Consider the following 23,539-nt stretch of genomic DNA (forward strand, 5'->3'; position numbering starts at 1 on the left):
CCATTCAGAAAAGCACCCTTCCACGGTTACCCTTTCTTCTATGACCAAGCATTCTGTATCAATCTTGCCAGCTCACCTCTGATCCTATGTGACTTCACCTTCTGTACCAATCTGCCATGTGGGATCTTGTCAAAGGCCTTACTGAAGTCCACCTTCATCAATCAGCTTTGTCACTTCCTCGAAAAGCTCGATCAAGTCTGTGAGTCACAACCTCTCCTTCACAAAACCATGATGCCTCTTGCTAATCCGTCCACTTGCTTCTAATGGAAGTAAATCATGTCTCAAAGAATCCTGTCCAATAATTTCCCTACCACTGACGAAAGGCTCACCGGCCTGTAATTTCCTGGATTCTCCTTGCTATCCTTATTAAACAAAGGAACATTAGCTATTCTCCAGTCCTCTGGGATCTTATCTGCAGGCAGTGACGATACAAAGATTTCTGTCAAGGCCCCAGCAATTTCCTCCCTTGTCTCCCTCAGTATTCTGGAGTAAGTCCCATCAAGCCGTGGAGACTTATCTACCTTAATGTTTTACAAGACGCCCAACATCTCCTTTTTGATCTCAATGTGACCCAGACTATCTACATACCCTTCCCCAAAACTCATCATCCACCAAGTCCTTCTCTTTGGTGAATACTGATGCAAAGTACTCATTTAGTACATTGCCATTTCCTCTGGCTCCACGCATTAATTCCTTCCTCTGGCCTTGACTGGGCCAACCCTTTCCCTGGCTACCCTCTTGCGCTTTGTATACGTATAAAAAACCTTTAGATTTTCCCTAATCCTGTTTGCCAATAGTAAGAAGTCTCACAACAGCAGGTTAAATTCCAGCAGGTTTATTTGAAATCGTAAGCTTTCGGAGCGCTGCTCCTTCATCAGGTGAAGTGGAGGCAGGTTCACAATCACAGCATATATACAGTTGTGTCTCTCCTGTATATGCTGTGATTGTGAACCTGCCTCCACTTCACCTGATGAAGGAGCAGTGCTCCGAGATGCTTGCGATTTCAAATAAATCTGTCGGAATTTAACCTAATGTTGTGAGACTTCTTATTGTGCCCACCCCAGTCCAGCGCCGGCATCTCCACATCCTGTTTGCCAATTACTTTTCGTGACCCCTTTTAGCCATCCTGACTCCTTGCTTAAGTTCTTCCTACTTTCCTTATGTTCCTCACAGGATTCGCCTGTTCCCAGACTTCTAACCCGTACAAATTTCCTTTTTCTTTTGGACTAGGTTCAAACATCCCTTGTTATCCAAGGGTCCCGAAACTTGCCATACTTATCCTTCTTCCTTACAGGAACATGCCGGTCCTGAATTCCTATCAACTGACATTTGAAAGCCTCCCACATGCCAGATGTTGATTTACCCTCAAACATCCACCCCCAATCTAGATTCTTCAGTTCCTGGCTAATATTGTTGCAATTAGCCTTCCCCCAATTTAGCACCTTCAACCGAGGACTACTCTTATCTTTATCCAACAGTACCTTAAAACTTACTGAATTATGGTCACTGTTCCCAAAATGCTCCCCTACTGAAACTTCGACCACCTGGCCGGGCTGTCCCCAATACCAGGTCCAGTGCGGCTACTTCCCTAGTTGGACTATCTACATATTGTTTCAAGAAGCCCTCCTAGATGTTCCTTACAAACTCTACCTGATCCAAGCCCCTAGAACTAAGAGAGACCTAATCAATATAGGGGAAGTTAAAATCACCCACAACGACCCGTTGCTTTTACACCTTTCCAAATCTGCCTACACGTCTGCTGCTCTATCTTCTGCTGGCTGTTGAGAGGCCTGTAGTAAACCCCAACATTGTGACTGCAACCTTTCTAATCCTGAGCTCTACCCATATTGCCTCGCTGTATGAGCTCTCTCGAGGTGTCCTCCCACTGTACAGCTATGATATTCTCCTTTACCAATAATGCAACTCCCCTACCCCTTTTACATCCCCCTCTATCCCACCTGATACATTTAAATCCTGGAACATTTAGCTGCCAATCCTGTTCCTCCCTCAACCAAGTCTCTGTAGTGGCAACATCATACATCCCAGGTCTTAAGTTCATCTGCCTTCCCTTTTATACTCCTCGCATTGAAACAAATGCACTTCAGACCACCAGTCCCGCTGTGTTCAGCAACATCTCCTTGCCTGCTCTTTCTCAAGAGTCTTACTGACCCTATTCTCTAGTTTCCCCCTCGGTTATTACACCTTCTGACCTATTGCTCCGGTTCCACCCCCTGCCACACTACTTTAAATCCTCTCGTGTGACACTAGCAAACCTCGCGGCCGGGATATTTATGCCCCTCCAGTTTAACAATAATCTTTATTGTCACAAGTTGTCTTACATTAACACTGCAATGAAGTTACTGTGAAAAGCCACAAGTCGTCACATCCCAGCGCCTGTTCGGGTTCACAGAGGGAGAATTCAGAATGTCCAAATGACCTAACAGCGCGTCTTTCGGGACTTGTGGGAGGAAATCGGAGCACCCGGAGGAAACCCACAAAGACACAGGGAGGACGCGCAGACTCCACAGACAGTGGCGCAAGCTGGGAATCGAACCTGGGACCCTGGAGCTTTCCCGTCCTTCTACAGGTCCCACTTGCTCTGGAAGAGATCCCAATGGTCCAGATATCTGAAACACTCCCTCCCACACCAGCTGGTGTTGGGGCAAAGAGACAGAAATAAAATGGGTTGGCATCTAACATAAGGGGGACATTAGCAGTCTATTGACACATAAATAGTAAAATAATTGTCAGAGAGCAATGGAGTAATGAGGAACTAAAATGATGCATTAATGAAGGCTGAATCCATATTAGAGGTACATATCATTTTGCGCAGACGGGATGCTTCCTAGGTTCCTGAAGATGGCAATATTACTCAGGATCATCTGATTCCCCTTACATATAGGATGTACCAAAAGATCAAAGTTACACCCTCATTCAATAATCAGGATAGAGAAAACTGTCAATTACAGGCCAATCAGTTGCATATCAGTAATTGGAAGCTTTTGGAAACGATCTAGGAACAGGCAGCCACTTAGTATCTATCCCCCCCCCCCCCCCACTCCAAAGGGGCAATTTAGCATTTTTACGGTTAATAAATAATAAATGGCCAATCCACATACCCTTCACATCTTTTGGGTTGGTGGGGGGTGAGACCCACGCAGACATGGGAGAATGTGCAAACTACACACGGACCAGACTTGATTTAAGAGAAAATATCATTTGACTTACTTGATTGAGATCTTTGGTGAAATGTCAGCAAGGGTGCATGAAAGCAGTGCAGTCACTGTGTACATGGACTTTCAGAAGGTATTTGATAAAGCATCACATATTAAGCTCTTCCTCTGGGATAAAAATAGCAGCAGAGAGATGAATATAAAATTGGCCAAGGGATAAAAAACAGCACTGTAGTGAACGGCTAGCACTTCAGATTTAGATCACTACTGTTTTTGATGCACATAAACAACTTGGCTGTGTAGGACACAGTTGTGGTACTTTCAGAAGATACTCGACTTGGAGTGAGCAACAAGGAGGATGGGGATGAGGAGGGTTAGCTCAGTTGGCCACAGCTGGTTCATGATGCAGAGCGAAGTCAGCAAAGCGTACGCAGTCAATTCCTGTATCGCTGAGGTTAGTCATGACAGCCCACCTGCTCAACCTTGCCCCTTGCCGGAGGTGTGGTGATCCTCAGGTTAAACCACCACCAGTCAGCTCTTCCCCTCAAAGCGGAAAGCAATCTATGCTCATCTGAGACTATGGTTACTTTTCCTTCAGTAAGAAAATTCATGAGGACATATTCAGGCTGTGTGGACTGGGTGGACACTTTTGTTTACGGAATGTGGGCGTCGCTGCTTAGGCCAGCATTTATTATCCATCCCTAGTTGCCATTCAGAGTTGCGTTCTTGAATTGCTGCAGTCCAAGGTATCGGTACACCCAGTGCTTAAGGAGGGAGTTCTATTATTTTGACCCAGTGACAAAGGAACACCGATATATTTCCAAGTCAGGGTGGTGAGTAACTTGAAGGGGAACCTCCAGGTGGTGGGGTTCCCAGGTATCTGCTGCTCGTCTTTTTAGATGGTAGTGGGTTTGGAAGTTGTCTAAGGAACCGTGGCAAGTTACTGCAGTGCATCTTGTGCATTGATGCACATGGCTGCCACTGTTCGTCAGTGGTGGAGAGAACTAATGATTGTGGAAGGGGCAGTAATTAAACAGAGTGCTTTGTCCTGGAGTGTCAAGCTTCTTGAATGTTGGAGCTACACTCATCCAGGTAAGTGGAGAGTACACCAATTCACTCCTGACTTGTGCCTTGTAGAAGGTGGACAGGGTTTGGGGGGATCAGGTGTTGAGTTACTAGTCGTAGGATTCCTAGCCTTTCACCTACTCTGGTAGCCACAGTATTAATATGGCTAGTCCAGTTCAGTTTCTGATGAGAACCCCCAGAATGTTGATTGTGGGTATTCGGTGATGCTAATGCCATTGAATGTAAAGGGGCATTTGGTGGTGCGAATGTAATTTGCCATTCGTCCGCCAAAGGCTGGATATTGTCTAGGTCTTGCTGTATTTGCACATTTGACTGCTTCATTATCTGAGGAGTCGCTAATAGTGCTTAACAATCCCCACTTCTGATCTTATGATAGGAGATAATTGATGGAGCAGCTGAAGATGGTTACGCCTAGCACACAACCCCGAGGAACTCCTGTAGTGATGCCCTAGAGCCGAGGTGATTTATCTCCAACTACAAACATCTTCCTTTGTGCAAGTATGACTCCAACAGGCAGTTTATCCGATTCTCCAGTTTTGCTCGGGCTCCTGGATGCCATACTCGGTCATATGGTGCCTTGATGTCAAGGGCAGTCACTGTCATCTCACCTCTAGCATTCAACTCTTTTGTCCATGTTTGAACAAAGGTTGTAATGAGGTCAGGAGCTGAGTGATCCTGACGGAACACCAACTGAGCGTCCGTGAGCAGGTTGTTACTGAGTAAATGCCGCTTGATAGCACTGTTGATGATTCCTTCCATCTCTTTGCTGATTGAAGTGGGAAATGGTTCAAAAAGGGCACTTGGCACAAAAGATGGCTGCCTGACACACAAGATGGAGACACAGAGAATAAAGCAGACATAACTGATGCCTGGAGTCCAGCGGGGTGCCAGTAGGACAGATAGGAACAAATCCAGGACAAAGGAAGCCAGACAGGAAGATTAAGAAATACATAAATGCGGGACGCCACTTGAATAAAGCTGACTTCAGCCAAGGTGTACACAATGATATGCTAATACGAATGTCTTGGGCCATTTCCTAAAACAAAGGGACAATCGATACTACCTTCCTGCTGCTGCCTGTAACCTGTTAAACCTCTTTGACTAGCCATGTGTAGATGGCAAAATGTTTACAAATAGCGATGTACAATCTATAAAATGTTTAAAGTTAAGTGATAATTGTTTTGTATCTGGGCTCATTGTGAACCCGAAGTGGCTGTTTAATGATAACAAGGTGATAATTGTTTTGTATCTGGGCTCATTGTGAACCCGAAGTGGCTGTTTAAAGATAACAAGGTGATAATTGTTTTGTATCTGGGCTCATTGTGAACCCAAAGTATAAAATGAATGACTGCCATTCAAACCGGGAGAAAGGTTGGCTACTGTACCGCGGGGTACGTCCGCTTTCTCCCGAAGCTTCGTGTAACAATAAAACTGCATTTATCTGATCACAGCAAGTCTGACTCTTGAAGTGGTTGATTTTTCCCACAACACTGATGATGGAGTGGACTGAGTGGGCAGTAAGTGGCTTGGTTGGATTTGTCACGTTTCTTGTGAAAAGGACACACGTGGGCAATTTTCCACATTGTCGGGAGGATGTCCTGTTTCTTGTGTACTAGATATACCTGGGTCATATTCCACATTTCCAGGTAGATGTCAGTGCTGTAGCTGTACTGGAACAGCTTGGCTAGGGGTAGGGCAAGTTCTGGAACACAAGTCTTCAGTACTATTGCTGGTATATTGTCAGGCCCCATAGCCTTTGCAGTATCTCGTTCCTCCAGCTGTTTCTTCATCACGTGGAGTGAATCGTATTAACTAGACTGACATCTGTAATGCTGGGGACCTCAGGAAGAGCAAGAGAGGGATCATCCACTCAGCACTTCTGCCTGAAGGGTATTGGGAATGCTTCAGCCTTGTTCGATTCCTTGCTGCTTATGCTGTTTGGCACACAAGTAGTCCTGTGCTATAGCTTCACCAGGTTGACACCTCATTTTTAGGTGTCCCTGGCGTTGCTCTCCTGCACTCTTCAATGAACCAGGGTCAATCCTCTACCTTGGTGATAATGGCAGAGTGGGGGATACGTCAGGCCATTAGATTACAGATTGGGGTTGAATACAATTCTGTTGCTGCTGATGGCCAGTGCCTCATGGATGCCCAGTCTGGAGTTGCTAGATCTGTTCGACGTCTATCCCCTTTAGCACTGCGGTACTGCCACAACACGGAGTTTATTCTCAATGTTGTCACAAGAACTGCGCAATGGGCATGTCTACCGATACTTTCATGGACAGATGCAGCAGACAGGTTGGTGTGGATAAGGTCAAATACTTTTTCCCCCTTTTGTTGGTTCCCTCACCACCTTCTGCAGTTCCAGTCTAGCAACTATGTCTTTTAGGATCTGGCCAGCTCGGTCTGTGGTGTTACTACCGAGCCACTCTTTATGATTGACATTTATATTCCCCCAGCACAGCATATTCTGCGCCCTTGCCACCCTCTGCTTTCTCCCAGTGATATTCAACATGGAGTACCGATTCATCAGCTGATGGTGGCTGGTACATGGTAATCAGGTTTCCTTGCCCAGGTTTCACCTGAAAATATGAGACTTCATGGGGTCCAGATTCAATGTCAAAGACTCCCAGACAACTCTCCCCTGACCATTTACCACTGTGCTGCCATCTCTACTGGGCCTGTCTTGCCAGTGAGACAGGGCATACCTAGGAATGGTGATAATGGTGTCGGAGACTGTTCCTAGGATGATACCGAGTATGAATATGTCAGGCTGGTGCTCGACTAGTCCGCGATAGCTCTTCCAACTTTGCACAAGCCCCCAGATGTTAGCGAGGAAGACTTTGCAGGGCTAGGTTTGTGTTGTTGCATTTGCTGTTGTTGTTTCCAGTGGCTGGGTCAATGCCGGGTGGTCCATCCGGTTTCATTCCTTTTCCGTATTTTTGTAGCGGTTGAATACAACTGAGTGGCTTGCTTGCTAGACCATTCCAGAGTCAACCACATAGCTGTTGGTCTGGAGTCACATGTAGGCCAGACCAGGTAAAGACATTAGTGAACCAGGTGGGCTTTTATGACAATCGTTTCACGGTCGTCTTTACTTTTGTTTAAATGTAGAGTGCCCAATTATTTTTTTTCCAATTAAGGGGCTATTTAGAGTGGCCAATCTACCTACCTGCACATCTTTTGTGTTGTAGGGCTGAGACCCACGGAGATAATGTGCAAACTCCACACGGACAGTGACCTGGGGTCGGAATCAAATCCGGGTCCTCAACGCCACGAGGCAGCAGTGCTAACCCACGCTACCCCGGTCATCATTACTTTTAATTCCGGACATTTTTTTTTAGTTTAAATTTCACCACCTGCTATTTTGGGAGTCGATTCCAGGATTATAGATCATAGAATTTACAGTGCAGGAGGAGGCCATTCGGCCCATCGAGTCTGCACCAGCTCTTGCAAAGAGCACACTAACCAAGGTCAACACCTTCACCCTATCCCCTTAACCCAGTAACCCCACCCGACACTAAGGGCAATTTTGGACACTATGGGCAATTTATCATGGCCAATCCACCTAACCTGCACATCTTTGGACTGTGGGAGGAAACCGGAGCACCCGGAGGAAACCCACGCACACACGGGGAGGATGTGCAGACTCCGCACAGACAGTGATCCAAGCCGGAATCGAACCTGGGACCCTGGAGCTGTGAAGCAATTGTGCTATCTATCCACCATGCTGCCGTGCTGCCCCCAACGAGTCCGATGACAATATCATCCTCCATGGCAAATGGAACTGTGAGGCACTACATTTTGGTCAAAAGAACAAGAGAAACATTTGAAGGAGACAAGAGATCCAGGATGTCAGTGCACAAATGTTTAACGGTGGCAGGACAGATAAACACAGCAGCTGAAGAGATAAGGGGATCTGTGAGCTGTTTAGAATCATGAAGGGTTTGGGCAGTGTTTCCAATGGCTGAAGGATCGATAACCAAAGAGCACAAATTGAACTGGCTGCAAAGAATCAGATGTCACAGGAGTAAAAACATTATTATTTTAACAAGAGTGGTTCAGATTTGGAATGGACTGCCTAATTGTGTGTTGGATGCAGATTCAATAGTGGTCTTCCAAAGGGAATTGGCTAAATACTTTGAAAAATAGTACAGGATAGACGAATAGGCTCTTCAAATGAGCCAGACAAGACTCACTGGGTTGAATGGCTACCTCCTGCACTGCATCACTAGGGTCAGAAAAGCACAAAGCAATTTAACATGTATTGTCCAAAAAGTTAATCATGTAAATTACAGTTAGAACTCATTTTAGATCATTCACATATTGCATAACTGTTAATCCAACTAAACTCAAACAAAAGAAATTCAACTAAACTCAAACTAAAGAACTCAAGCCACAAACAACCACATATACTTATTATTGTATCATTTTACTTGACACCCAGTGCACAGGAAAACAATTGGATATTGTCCCACTGCAAACTGCATCGTCAAGGAGGATACGCTCAAGTCTGAGAGCAACATAATAGAAGTTTCTCAAAGCAAAGGGGGAGGGGAAAAAAAAAGAGGACGCCTGGCATCAAGCAATTTGTTCATGAATAAAACGAGATAGGAAGAGCTTTATTCAGGCCTACAAGTGTCACACTGCAATAAGCAGCTGCTCAAGAAGAGAGCGCACAATGAATGGAAGGACACTGACATTTTCAAATCAATTTTGCAGGAACAAAGCGGTCTCCCATCATACAGGAAACAATCGACTGTAGACACGAAACTCAATTCAGAACTTCATTTGATAAAACATCCAGGATTCGCACCGTGGAACCCCCAGTCAGCATCTGTAAATAGAGGAGGCAGGTCAATGTCTGGGGTGGAGGCCTTTCATCTGAGAAGTTAAAATAGAACATAGAAAATACAGCACAGAACAGGCCCTTCGGCCCACGATGTTGTGCCGAACCTTTGTCCTAGATTAATCATAGATTATCATTGAATTTACAGTGCAGGAGGCCATTCGGCCCTTTGAGTCTGCACCGGCTCTTGGAAAGAGCACCCTACCCAAACTCAACACCTCCACCCAACACCAAGGGCAATTTGGACATTAAGGGCAATTTATCATTGGCCAATTCACCTAACCCACACATCTTTGGACTGTGGGAGGAAACCGGAGCACCCGGAGGAAACCCACGCAGACATGGGGAGGACGTGCAGACTCCGCACAGACAATGACCCAAGCCAGAATCGAACCTGGGACCATGGAGCTGTGAAGCAATTGTGCTATCCACAATGCTACCGTGCTGCCCTTAAGAACAAATAAATCTACACTATATCATTTTACCGTAATACATGTACCTATTCAATAGCTGCTTGAAGGTCCCTAATGTTTCCGACTCAACTACTTCCACAGGCAGTGCATTCCATGCCCCCACTACTCTCTGGGTAAAGAACCTACCTCTGATATCCCTCCTATATCTTCCACCTTTCACCTTAAATTTATGTCCCCTTGTAATGGTTTGTTCCACCCAGGGAAAAAGTCTCTGACTGTCTACTCTATCTATTCCCCTGATCATCTTATAAACCTCTATCAAGTCGCCCCTCATCCTTCTCCGCTCTAATGAGAAAAGGCCTAGCACCCTCAACCTTTCCTCGTAAGACCTACTCTCCATTCCAGGCAACACCCTGGTAAATCTTCTTTGCACCTTTTCCAGAGCTTCCACATCCTTCCTAAAATGACTGTACACAGTACTCCAAATGTGGCCTTACCAAAGTTTTGTACAGCTGCATCATCACCTCACGGCTCTTAAATTCAATCCCTCTGTTAATGAACGCGAGCACACCATAGGCCTTCTTCACAGCTCTATCCACTTGAGTGGCAACTTTCAAAGATGTATGAACATAGACCCCAAGATCTCTCTGCTCCTCCACATTGCCAAGAACTCTACCGTTAACCCTGTATTCCGCATTCATATTTGTCCTTCCAAAATGGACAACCTCACACTTTTCAGGGTTAAACTCCATCTACCACTTCTCAGCCCAGCTCTGCATCCTATCTATGTCTCTTTGCAGCCAACAACAGCCCTCCTTACTATCCACAACTCCACCAATCTTTGTATCGTCTGCAAATTTACTGACCCACCCTTCAACTCCCTCATCCAAGTCATTAATGAAAATCACAAACAGCAGAGGACCCAGAACTGATCCCTGCGGTACGCCACTGGTAACTGGGATCCAGGCTGAATATTTGCCATCCACCACCACTCTCTGACTTCTATCGGTTAGCCAGTTTGTTATCCAACTGGCCAAATTTCCCACTATCCCATGCCTCCTTACTTTCTGCATAAGCCTACCATGGGGAACTTTATCAAATGCCTTACTAAAATCCATGTACACTACATCCACTGCTTTACCTTCATCCACATGCTTGGTCACCTCCTCAAAGAATTCAATAAGATTTGTTAGGCAAGACCTACCCCTCACAAATCCGTGCTGACTATCCCTAATCAAGCAGTGTCTTTCCAGATGCTCAGAAATCCTATCCTTCAGTACCCTTTCCATTACTTTGCCTACCACCGAAGTAAGACTAACTGGCCTGTAATTCTCAGGGTTATCCCTAGTTCCTTTTTTGAACAGGGGCACGACATTCGCCACTCTCCAATCCCCTGGTACCACCCCTGTTGACAGTGAGGATGAAAAGATAATTGCCAACGGCTCTGCAATTTCATCTCTTGCTTCCCATAGAATCCTTGGATATATCCCGTCAGGCCCGGGGGACTTGTCTATCCTCAAGTTTTTCAAAATGCCCAACACATCCTCCTTCCTAACAAGTATTTCCTCGAGCTTACCAATCTGTTTCACACTGTCCTCTCCAACAATATGGCCCCTCTCATTTGTAAATACAGAAGAAAAGTACTCATTCAAGACCTCTCCTATCTCTTCAGACTCAATACACAATCTCCCGCTACTGTCCTTGATTGGACCTACCCTCGCTCTAGTCATTCTCATATTTCTCACATATGTGTAAATAACAACGCAGTGCCCCCCCCCTCCCCCCTAACTTATTCTTTATTCAACAATACTTCCAGTCATGACCAGACAATGAGGGAGACAAGATTAAAAATTACACAACCAGCTAAAACACTATTTCCTGAACAGCGAATGGTAAAATCTCACAGTGAGCTGCAGGACACATCAGAGCGTTTACTTTGAGCCTCATGGTGAAATCAACATGTAAATAGCATCATCATTTACATCCTGCTACTGACGATTAATGGGTAGATACATTCAAACAATTCCATTGTGTTAGAAAGTCACTTACCATATTGAAATGATCACAAAGTTCCATGTCCAAGCTCTCTGTCAAGAACAGGAAATAATTATTAGTGCCCACCCCAGGACTTAACGAACTGAACATTTTCCTAAACTGAACCCAATCTGAGGTGAGGACAGTGTACACCCAGTCTCCCCATGGTTGTCTGTCTGTAACCAGAGACTAGCCTGAATACCATACTATGATCTGAAGGATGCATCAAAGTGATGGCTTTGAAGGTCAGCAACATCACATTTCCCAAACTGGACCAGTTAAATTACATTTCAACTTTTTGGGAACAATCTTTACTGTTGAGCAATTTAGGGTATCATTTAAAATCAAAATACTTGGTAGTTAACTGTCAGTCACCATTAACTGGTGCATTCCCTACGAATCAATTCCATTTGCAAAACAAACAGTATATATTGTTCCCATTACATTTGATAAGTCTTGCAAATTGTGATTGCAAAACATAAGCTTCGCCAAACTTTTTTTTTTTTTTTTTCAAACTTAAATTCTGTACCAAACGACTATCTGAAATCAAAACGTACATAAAAGAGCAAGCAGCGCTTTTGTTCAAATTATTACTCATTTTTTGGAGTCACAATGATTGTCAGGGCAGCACGGTAGCACAAGTGGATAGCACTGTGGCTTCACAGCGCCAGGGTCCCAGGTTCGATTCCCTGCTGGGTCACTGTCTGTGCGGAGTTTGCACGTTCTCCCCGTGTCTGCGTGGGTTTCCTCCGGGTGCTCCGGTTTCCTCCCACAGTCCAAAGACGTGCAGGTTGGGTGGATTGGCCATGATAAAATTGCCCTTAGTGACCAAAAAGGTTAGAAGGGGTTAGTGGGTTACGGGGATGGGGTGGAAATGAGGGTTTAAGTGGGTCGGTGCAGACTCGATGGGCCAAATGGCCTCCTTCTGCACTGTATGTTCTATGTTAACACTATGTCTGTGAATTGAATGTTTAAGTTTCCTTCCCCTGGCTCATTAGTGGAATTTAGGCATTGGCGCAGACAGGCGAAGAATACAGCACAGGAACAGGACCTACGGCCCTCCCAAGCCTGGATCGGCCATGATACCAACCGTTGCCAAAACCCTCAGCACTTCCTTGTGCCATATCCCTCTATACACATCCTATGTGTTTGTCAAGATGCCTTTTGAATGCCGTTAATGTATCTGTTCCCACAACCTCCCCTGCCAACGCATTCCAGACACTCACCACCGTGTAAAAAAAACCTGCCTCACACATCTCCTCTAAATGTTGCCCCACGGACCTTAAACCTATGCTCCCTGGTGACTGACCGCTCCACCCTGGGAGAGTGCCTACCCATCCACTCTATCCATGCCCCTTATAATCTTGTAGACCTCTATCAGGTCACCACTCAACCTGCGTCTTTCTCATAAAAAGTCAGCCTCTCAGCATAGCTAAAACCCTCCAGACCAGGCTACATCCTGGTAAACCTCCTCGGCACCCTCTCCAAAGCCCCCACATCCTTCTGGTAGTGTGGTGAATTGTGCGCAATATTCCAAGTGCGGCCTTTCCAAGGTTGTGTACAACTGGAGCATGACTTGCCAGTTTTTATACTCGATGCCCCGTCCAATGAAGGCAAGCATTCCGTTTGCTTCCTTGACTACCTTGTCTATTTGTGTTGCCACCTTCAAAGATCTGTGGACCTGCACGTCCAGGTCTCTGACTTTCTATATTCAAGACTTTTGCCATTTCCAATATATTTCTCCCCTGTTAGACCTACCAAAAGGCATTACATCACATTTGTCCAGATTAAACTCCATTTGCCATTTCTCTGCCCAAGTCTCCAGCCTATCTTTGTCCTGCTATAGCTTCTGACAATCCTGAACACTATCTGCCAGTCCACCAACCTTGGTGTTATAGATCATAATCATATAATCTACAGTGCCGAAGGAGGCCACTCAGCTCGAGTCTGCACCGGCCCCTGGAAAGAGCACCCCACCCAAGCCCACAACTCCAAAACATCCCCGCAACCCAGCAGCCACACCCAACCTCATTGGACACTAAGGGCAATGTAGCATAGCCAATCCACCTAACCCACACATCTTTGTCTTTGTGAGACTGTGGGAGGAAACTGCAGCACCCGGAGGAAACCCATGCAGACACAGGGAGAACGTGCAGACTCTGCACAGACAGTGACCCAAGCCGGGAATCGAACCTGGGATCTTGGAGCTGTGAAGCAACTGTGCTATCCACTATTCTACCGTGCTACCGTGGGGATTAGGAGAGCTAAGAGAGGGCATGAACAATCTTTGGCGGGTAGGATCAAGGAAAACCCCAAGGCCTTTTACACATGTGAGAAATATGAAAATGACTAGAGCGAGGGTAGGTCCGATCAAGGACAGTAGCGGGAGATTGTATTGTATTGAGTCGGAAGAGATAGGAGAGGTCTTGAGCGAGTACTTTTCTTCTGTATTTACAAATGAGAGGGGCGATATTGTTGGAGAGGACAGTGTGAAACAGATTGGTAAGCTCGAGGAAATACTTGTTAGGAAGGAAGATGTGTTGGGCATTTTGAAAAACTTGAGGATAGACAAGTCCCCCGGGCCTGACGGGATATATCCAAGGATTCTATGGGAAGCAAGAGATGAAATTACAGAGCCGTTGGCAATGATCTTTTCGTCCTCACTGTCAACAGGAGTGGTACCAGGGGATTGGAGAGTGGAAAAAATCGTACACCTGTTCAAAGAAGGGACTAGAGATAACCCTGGGAATTACAGGCCAGTTAGTCTTACTTCGGTGGTAGACAAAGTAATGGAAAGGGTACTGAAGGATAGGATTTCTGAGCATCTGGAAAGACACTGCTTGATTAGGGATAGTCAGCACGGATTTGTGAGGGGTAGGTCTTGCCTTACAAGTCTTATTGAATTCTTTGAGGTGACCAAGCATGTGGATAAAGGTAAAGCAGTGGATGTAGTGTACATGGATTTTCGTAAGGCATTTGATAAGGTTCCCCATGGTAGGCTTATGCAGAAAGTAAGGAAGCATGGAATAGTGGGAAATTTGGCCAGTTGGATAACGAACTGGCTAACCGATAGAAGTCAGCGAGTGGTGGGTGGATGGCAAATATTCAGCCTGGATCCCAGTGGCGTACCGCAGGGATCAGTTCTGGGTCCTCTGCTGTTTGTGATTTTCATTAATGACTTGGATGAGGGAGTTGAAGGGTGGGTCAGTAAATTTGCAGACGATACGAAGATTGGTGGAGTAGTGGATAGTGAGGAGGGCTGTTGTCGGCTGCAAAGAGACATAGATAGGATGCAGAGCTGGGCTGAGAAGTGGCAGATGGAGTTTAACTCTGAAAAGTGTGAGGTTGTCCAATTTGGAAGGACAAATATGAATGCGGAATACAGGGTTAACGGTAGAGTTCTTGGCAATGTGGAGAAACAGAGAGATCTTGGGGTCAATGTTCATACATCTTTGAAAGTTGCCACTCAAGTGGATAGAGCTGTGAAGAAGGCCTATGGTGTGCTAGCGTTCATGAACAGAGGGATTGAATTTAAGAGCCGTGAGGTGATGATGCAGCTGTACAAAACTTTGGTAAGGCCACATTTGGAGTACTGTGTACAGTTCTGGTCGCCTAATCATCAGGAAGGATGTGGAAGCTTTGGAAAAGATGCAAAGAAGATTTACCAGGATGTTGCCTGGAATGGAGAGTAGGTCTTACGAGGAAAGCTTGAGGGTGCTAGGCCTTTTCTCATTAGAACGGAGAAGGATGAGGGGTGACTTGATAAAGGTTTATAAGATGATCAGGGGAATAGATAGAGTAGACAGTCAGAGGCTTTTTCCCCCGGGTGGAACAAACCATTACAAGGCGACATAAATTTAAAGGTGAATGGTGGAAGATATAGGGGGGGGATGTCAGAGGTAGGTTCTCTACCCAGAGAGTAGTGGGGACATGGAATGCACTGCCTGTGGAAGTAGTTGAGTCAGAAACATTAGGGACCTTCAAGCAGCTATTGGATAGGTACATGGATTACGATAAAATTATTTAGTGTAGATTTATTTGTTCTTGAGGGCAGCACGGTAGCATTGTGGATAGCACAATTGCTTCACAGCTCCAGGGTTGCAGGTTCGATTCCGGCTTGGGTCACTATTTGTGCGGAGTCTGCTCATCCTCCCAGTGTGTGCGTGGGTTTCCTCCGGGTGCTCCGGTTTCCTCCCACAGTCCAAAGATGTGCAGGTTAGGTGGATTGGCCATGATAAATTGCCCTTGGTGTTGGGTGGAGGTGTTGACCTTGGGTAGGGTGCTCTTTCCAAGAGCCGGTGCAGACTCAGTGGACCGAATGGCCTCCTTCTGCACTGTAAATTCAACGATTCAAGATTAATCTAGGACAAAGGTTCGACACAACATCGTGGGCCGAAGGGCCTGTTCTGTGCTGTATTTTTCTATGTTCTACCCTATCCACAACTAATCAGATCGGCTACAGTTTCCTCCAAATTGTTTATGTACACAACAAGCAACAGAGGCCCCAGCACAGATCCCTGTGGAACATCATTAGGCACAACCTTCCATTCAGAAAAACACCCTTCTACTCCTACACCCTTTGCCTTCTGTGACCAAGCTAGTTCTGTATCCATCTTACCACCTCACCTCTGATCCCGCGTGACTTCACCTTTTGTACCAGTCTTCCATGAGGCACCTTGTCAAAGGCTTTACTGAAGTCCATGTAAACAACATCCACCGCCCTCTCCTCATCAATCATCTTTATCACCTCAAAAAACTCAAATCAAGATGGTGAGGCATGACCTCCCCTTCACAAAACCATGCTGTCCATCGTTTAGGAATCCATTTTTTTCCAAGTGGGTATAAATCCTGTTCGAGAGGAGGCAAGTAAAGACGACATTACTAACTTTAATTAAAAAAACAGCCCTTGTACATTTGCTTCCCCTGTGCTCACACCACACACAAAAAGCCCAACAGCGGGCCATTCAGCCCCTCCAGACTGTTTATTTGATCGGATCATGAGCGATCTACATCCTACCACCACTTGCTGGTCTTGGTACCACATCTCTCAATACCTTCACCTACCACCATCCTATCAAACTGTTTTAACATTCAAACTCTGAATTAACCAGCTCCAGATGGGCAGCTAATCGGATCCTGGAGTCTGTTCATTTAAGAGTCAGTTGTATCTTATTCTCTCTATAAAACAAATTCCTCCAAATACACAAAAAATAAAATAAATAATCTTTATTGTCACAAGTAGGCTTACATTAACACTGCAATGAAGTTACTGTGAAAAGCCCTTAGTCGCCACATTCTGGCGCCTGTTCGGGTACACTGAGGGAGAATTCAGAATTATCAGCTGGTACGCGAATTGAACCCGCACTGCTGTCCTTCTGCCTCACAAACCAATCCCAGTGATCAGAGAATCCTCCCTTTAAAAAGAACAGACTGTTTTTGAATCTTTATTTTCTGAACTTCGGCAAAATAACATACCAGGTCAATGTGTGGTGTCCGCTCTGGATTCTTCAGAGTCACAGTGAACGGTCCTGTTGGATCACAACATAAACAAGAGTCATCAGGCCAACACGGTTGGGGTGTTTGTTTTGCATTTTTTAACTAGTTAGTCTTTAAGCTGTGTTTTCACCGTGAACTGACCAATCAAACAAGCTTTAGACAGCTTCCCCTCGAGAGTAACCAAGAATATAAAATCACTTCAAAATATAAAGTAACTTCAGAATACACACCCCACAGTTCCAAACAGGCATCTCTTTACAAGGTGTTATTTACTGAGCCAGGCTTGACTTCAATTTTGATGGGGTTCCTTGAAGCTGCACTCGGTCAAATGCTACTTTAATTTAAGGGCAATCACCCCTAGAACGTTAGCTTCAGTTATTTGTGGAATGGTCAGGTGAGCAGGGAACAAGACGACACAATACCAAAGAGGCGGAGCACAGTGCCTTAGATATTCCTGTTTTCTTCTTCATTCAAGGAGTGCAGGTATTATTGCCCATCCCTAATTGCCTCAGGAGAAGGTGGTGGTGAGTCAGCTTCTTGAGCCGCTACAGTCCATTTGTGTGGGCTGTTAGGGAGGGAGTTCCAGGATTTTGACCCAGCAACAGTGAAGGATTGACAATATATTTCCAAGTCAGGATGAGTGATTTGGAGGGGAACTGGCAGGAAATGGGTGTTCCCGATGCATCTGCTGCCCTCGTTTGTCTAGATGGTAGAGATTGTAGGTTTGAAGTGTGCTGCTAAATAAGCCTTGGCGAGTTGCTGCAGTAAATCTTGTAGACGGTACACACTGCTGCCACTGAGCATCAATGGTGGAGCGAATGAATCTTTACAATGATGAATGGAGTGCCATTCAAATGGGCTGCTTGGTCCTTGAGGGTGTCAAGCTTCTCGAGTGTTGCTGGAAACACTCTCATCCAGGCAAATGGAGAGTGTTCCATCACACTCCTGACTCGCACCTTGTAAGTGGACAGAGTTTGGGGATTCAGGAAGTGAGTTACTCGCCACAGAATTAAGTCTCAGCCTGAGTCGGAAACATTAGGGACCTTCAAGCAGCTATTGGATAGGTACATGTATTACGGTAAAATGATATAGTGTAGATTTATTTGTTCTTGAGGGCAGCATGGTAGCATTGTGGATAGCACAATTGTTTCACAGCTCCAGGGTCCTAGGTTCGATTCCGGCTTGGGTCACTGTGTGCGGAGTCTGTGCATCCTCCCTGCACTGTAATGGCCTCCTTCTGCACTGTAAATTCTATGATAATCTAGGACAAAGGTTCGGCACAACATCGTGGGCCGAAGGGCCTATTCTGTATTTTTCTATGTTCTATCCAGCTCTGGTAGCCAGATTTAAATGACTGGCACTTAGATGGCACCAGTGTTATTTTTCAACCCAAGTCTGACTCTTTTTCCGGGTCTTGCTATACTTGGGAGAACAGTTTTGTTATCAGAGGAGTCATGCATGGTGCTGAACATTGTAAAATCAACAAGCACCCCCATTTCGAACCTGCTGAAGGTCATTGATGAAGCAGCTGATGGTGGTTGAGCCCAAGACACTGCCCTGAAGACCACCTGCAGTGATGTCCTGGAGCCGAGATGACGGACCTCCAACCACCATAACCATCTTCATTTATGCTGGCTATGACTTCAACCAGTGGAGATTCCCCCTCCCCCCCTCCCGTTTCTCATTGACTTGCCTTGCGCAGGCTATTTGATGGCATTCAATGCTGCTGTGATAATACGGGCAGCCACTTTCACCTCACCTTGGGAGTTCTGCTTTTTTACCTTTGTGGAATGGTTGGATGAGTAGGGAACCAGATGGAAAGCCCCATTTCCAACTAAATGTTGAAATCTGCTCCCAGTGAGCTGCAGGACACAGAGTGTTTACTTTGAACCTCATGGTGAAATCAACATGTAAATATCATCATCATTTGCACCCTGCTGCTGAAGATTAACAGGTAGATAGATATATTCAAACACAATTCCATTTATGTTAGAAAGTCACTTACCATATTGAAATGATCACAAGTTCCACATCCAGACTCTCTGTCAACAACATGAAATAATTATTAGTGCCCACACCAGTATGTCATTAACTGACCACATCCCCAAACTGAACCCCAGTGGGAGGTAAGAGACAGTGCACACCCAGTGTTCCCCGTGTAACCAGACACCAGCCTGAATACCCTACTGTGATCTGAAGGATGCATCAGAGTTTTTGCTTTGAAGATCAGTAACATACTTTCCCAATCTGGAACTGCCCAATGTTTTGAATTTCTGGAACAATCTTTATTGTTGAGCAAGGTGCCTGTTTATCGAGCCAAACTGTGGATGATTCAATCCCAATCTGGCAGGAGCACTGAACCAAAGTTATTTTTGAGCAGCAAGTGTTGCCTTCAGTTATTTGTGGATTTATTAAATGAGCAGGGAACCAGATGAAAAGCAATACAATCAGCTAGAGGGACTAAAGCGCCTGAAAAACTAAATGGGGAAATCTGCTCCCAGTGAGCTGCAGGACACATCAGAGCGTTTACTTTGAGCCTCATGGTGAAGTCAACATGTAAATAGCATCATCATTCACATCCTGCTGAAGATTAACAGGTAGATATATTCACACAATTCCATCACGTTAACAGTCACTTACCATATTGAAATGATCACAAGTTCCATGACCAGGCTCTCTGTCAACAACATGAAATAGTTATTAGTGTTCACACCAGTATATCATTAACTGACCACTTTTTAAAAATAAATTTAGAGTACAGAATTCTTCCCCCCCCCCCCCAATCAAAGGGCAAATTAGCATGGCCAATCCACCTACCCCGCACATCTTTGCGTTGTGGGGTTAAGACCCATGCAGTCACGGGGAGAAAGTGCAAACTCCACACGGATAGTGACCCGGAGTTGCGTTAGAACCCGGGTCCTTGTCGCCATGAGGCAGCAGTGCTAACCACTCTGCCACCGTGCTGCCCCTTCATTAACTGACCACATCCCTAAACTGAACCCCAGTCTGAGGTGAGAGACAGTGTTGTCCATGGAACCAGAGTCCAGCCTGAATACCCTACTGCGAGCTGAAGGATGCATCAGAGCTTTCACTTTAAAGATCAGTAACATCACATTTCCCAATAAACATCATTTGCATCCTTCTATTCAAAATTAGTCGAGTCAAGACACTGAAATAAAGCGAGGGGTAACTGTGGTACACTCACCGCTGCAGGTATTACAAACAAATTCTTGGCTTGTGGGGGTCACTGGCAAGGCTAGCATTGACTGTTTTTGATGGAGAGTCACTATGTTGAACTTCTGTAGCCCATGTGGCAGGTTGGGCACACCAGGATTTTGACGCAGTGATGATGTATTTCCACGTGGGCTGTGTAGCACGCCAGAAATGTGAAAGTGATCCTTTGTGTCCGTGTTCCCCTCGACGATACAGATCAGGAGTATGGAAGCTACTGCTTAACAGGTCTTGGTGAGTTGCTTCAATCCATCCTCTACATCAATGATGGGCAAACTAGGCTAATGAGTGGCCCTCCTTCATTTTGGTGGGCCACAAGATTGAAATCAGGCTTGTTCACTGTGACCCTTGAATAAGATTAAATACATTTAATACACGCTGAACATTTCATAAGAAGTCATAGAAAATGTTTAATCATTCATTAAGAGAACAATCAACTTCAAATGGTAGAAACAAAATAAATATTTACGCTCAATTGGACACACACAAGAGGGATGCACGACACTCAGGTCAATGTTGAGAGCAATCAGCACCAACCTCATCTTACTCGCCTTTGTTTTGTGTGTGTATCACTCAGTCATACCGGTAGGAAAAAAGCTACACGGATGGAAATCAGTGGAATGTGGCAACATTACACACGGATCGCATGTGCCGCAGTTTGCTCACCACTGCTCCACACAGTGCACCAATGCAGGAGGGAGTGGATTCTTGAAGTGTTTGCTGTAATGCTGACTAGCCAGACTGCTTTGTTGTGTGTGTGCTGCTGGAGTTGCAGTCATCCCATTCCATTAGAAGACCAGAGTGAGAGCAGTGCCTTACTTTCCAATCTTCCCAGATGTTCGAGCTTATCTTGTCCATCACTCACCTCGTTCTTCCTCAAATCCTACTCCCTCTAAACTGATGACCACCCACCTTCCTGGCTCCCAAGTTAACTGATATTGTTAACAAAGAACAATATAGCACAGGGACAAGCCCTTCGGCTCTCCAAGCCTGTACCAGTCACGATATCAACCTCGGCGAAAACACTCAGCACTTTCTTGTGCCGTATCCCTCTATATCCATCCTATCCATTTATTTGTCGAGATGCCTTTTGAATAATGTATCTGCTTCCACAACCTCGCCTGGCAACACGTTCCAAGCACTCACCACCCTCTACTTAAAAAACCTGCCTCGCACATCTCTAAACTTTGTCCCATGGGCCTTAAAGCTATGCCCCCTGGTGACTGACCCCTCCACCCTGGGAAAGAGTGCCTGCCCATCCACTCAACCCATGCCCCTCATATTCTTGTAGACTTCTATCATGTCAGCCCTCAACCTCCGTTGTTCTAATGAAAAGAGAAGTCTATTCAGCCTCTCTGCAAAGTTAACACCTTCCAGACCAGGCAACCTCTCCTTGGATACTCTCCCACTCCACTTCAAATCTGACTTAATTACTCTTATCAAAAAAATCCTCACCCGCTGTTCTTGCCATCCCATCTCCAACGTCCTTGAATATGTTGTCTCCTCACAAACCTATCTTCCCGGAACTTCACGTTTCAATCCCTCTAATCAGGTTTTTGCCCAGCACATTACCAAAACAGCTATCATCAAAGTCACAAGCGACATCCTGTGACAATGGAAAGCTTTCCCTCATCCTTCTCCAGCTTTGACAGTGACCACACCACCCTCCTCCAACACTGACCAGCTGTGCAGTGGGGTGGAGATTGCTCCCATCCTGTCCCCTTATCCACTCAGTCACAGCAAGATAATCATCTGCATTGAGCATCCCTGAAAATCTAACCTTGACACCCTCACTTCTACCATCCACAAGGAAATGGCAGCAGACACATGGGAACACCACTACCTGCAAGTTCCCCTTCAAGCCACTCATCCTGCCTTGGAAATGAAGGTCAAAATCCAGGAACTCCCTCCCCAACAGCATTGTGGGTGGACCAACACCTCATCAGTTGAAGGCAACTGCTCACCACCAGCTTCTCCTGGACAATTGGAGATGGGCCTGCATTCCACAAACAAATATAAGTACTGGAAGAGCAGACATGTCCTCCGATTAAATATTGGGAAGATGAAGCCATTGTTTTCAACCCCCACTCCAAACTTCTTTAACTAGCGACTCCGTCCCTCTCCCTGATAGCAGTCTGACATTAAATAGTATCTTCACAATCTAGGGCTCACATTTAACCGAGATGAGCTCCCACGGTTATATTCATGGTCATCATTAAATAACGCCATTTCCATCTCCAAAATAGCGCTCCAGTCATTTGCTGCGGAAACCCTAATTCCGGATCCGCTCCCGCCCGGCCCTCCCAGGCGGGCTCCGCTCCCGCCCGGCCCTCCCATGCGGGCTCCGCTCCCGCCCGGCCCTCCCATGCGGGCTCCGCTCCCGCCCGGCCCTCCCATGCGGGCTCCGCTCCCGCCCGGCCCTCCCATGCGGGCTCCGCTCCCGCCCGGCCCTCCCATGCGGGCTCCGCTCCCGCCCGGCCCGGCCCTCCCATGCGGGCTCCGCTCCCGCCCGGCCCTCCCATGCGGGCTCCGCTCCCGCCCGGCCCTCCCATGCGGGCTCCGCTCCCGCCCGGCCCTCCCATGCGGGCTCCGCTCTCGCCCGGCCCTCGGAGCGGGACACAATGAAATGGCGGACCCGGCTGCAGTGGCGCGCCTGCCCCAAGCCGCATGCGCCGTTGCCGGCCCCCTGGGCCCCGACCGTGGTGACGGCTGAATCCCTCCCGCAACAATTGATTCAACAAGGCAGAGAAGTCTCGAACGGCCGTGTCCTGGCTGAGGTAAGGTGTAAAGGAAGGGGATCGATCGCGCGACGCAATGCGTCCACCCCGCTGGGCTCATTATAAATTACATTTTTTTTTAAATTGCAATACCTCCGGGCGCAGCTTCACTTCAGTCTGGTTTGCTATTTACTGAATCCGGACGGTTAACGGCAACCAAACAGCAGGCGAGGCCGTCGGCAGCCATTTTGAGGCGCGAATTGGGCCGAGGGCGGGGCGTAGGCCCACGTGACCACGACATCCCCGGGCTGTGGCCACGTGACCCCACCTTGGTCACATGATGAGCGGTGAGGAACCAGGCCCCGCCTTGTCCCACCTGCCTTCAAACTGCCCCAGTTAGTGAATGAGCTCCTTATTTAATTTGGTGGACAGAATGTCAGGGGGATGAAAGAGAAAATGCTGGATCTGGCAGCATCTGGAGGGAGAGAAAAGAGCTAAGTTTTCGAGTCCGCTGACTGTCAAAGCTAACAGACAGAGAAA

The 23,539-nt window shown here is 46.4% G+C and overlaps 1 protein-coding gene and 1 long non-coding RNA gene across 7 annotated transcripts in view; one reads left to right on the plus strand and one right to left on the minus strand.

Annotated features, from left to right (window-relative positions):
* Positions 1 to 8,672: 8,672 nt before the first annotated feature.
* Positions 8,673 to 23,307, minus strand: LOC140426659 (uncharacterized). Of its 5 annotated transcripts, XR_011948247.1 has the most exons (8): positions 23,153 to 23,307; positions 20,257 to 20,629; positions 19,692 to 19,728; positions 19,057 to 19,093; positions 17,031 to 17,083; positions 16,182 to 16,403; positions 11,571 to 11,608; positions 8,673 to 9,096 (listed from the first exon to the last, which is right to left on the minus strand). It is a non-coding gene; the product is annotated as an uncharacterized lncRNA (long non-coding RNA). The 5 variants fall into 5 exon arrangements; XR_011948246.1 differs by lacking the exon at positions 16,182 to 16,403 and having other exon boundaries at positions 23,153 to 23,306; XR_011948251.1 differs by lacking the exons at positions 16,182 to 16,403; positions 23,153 to 23,307 and adding an exon at positions 22,455 to 22,574.
* Positions 22,930 to 23,539, plus strand: part of LOC140426657 (2-5A-dependent ribonuclease-like) — a 76,513-nt gene continuing 75,903 nt past the window's right edge. Inside the window, exon 1 of one of the 2 annotated variants that reach the window (XM_072511747.1) lies at positions 22,930 to 23,059. The gene's annotated coding sequence lies outside the window, so the exon portion shown is untranslated. The remainder of the gene's footprint in view (positions 23,060 to 23,539) is intronic. The other variant, XM_072511746.1, reaches the window with a different exon arrangement.

Source organism: Scyliorhinus torazame, chromosome 7 (assembly GCF_047496885.1).
Source record: "Scyliorhinus torazame isolate Kashiwa2021f chromosome 7, sScyTor2.1, whole genome shotgun sequence".
NCBI classification, from domain to species: Eukaryota; Metazoa; Chordata; class Chondrichthyes; order Carcharhiniformes; family Scyliorhinidae; genus Scyliorhinus; species Scyliorhinus torazame.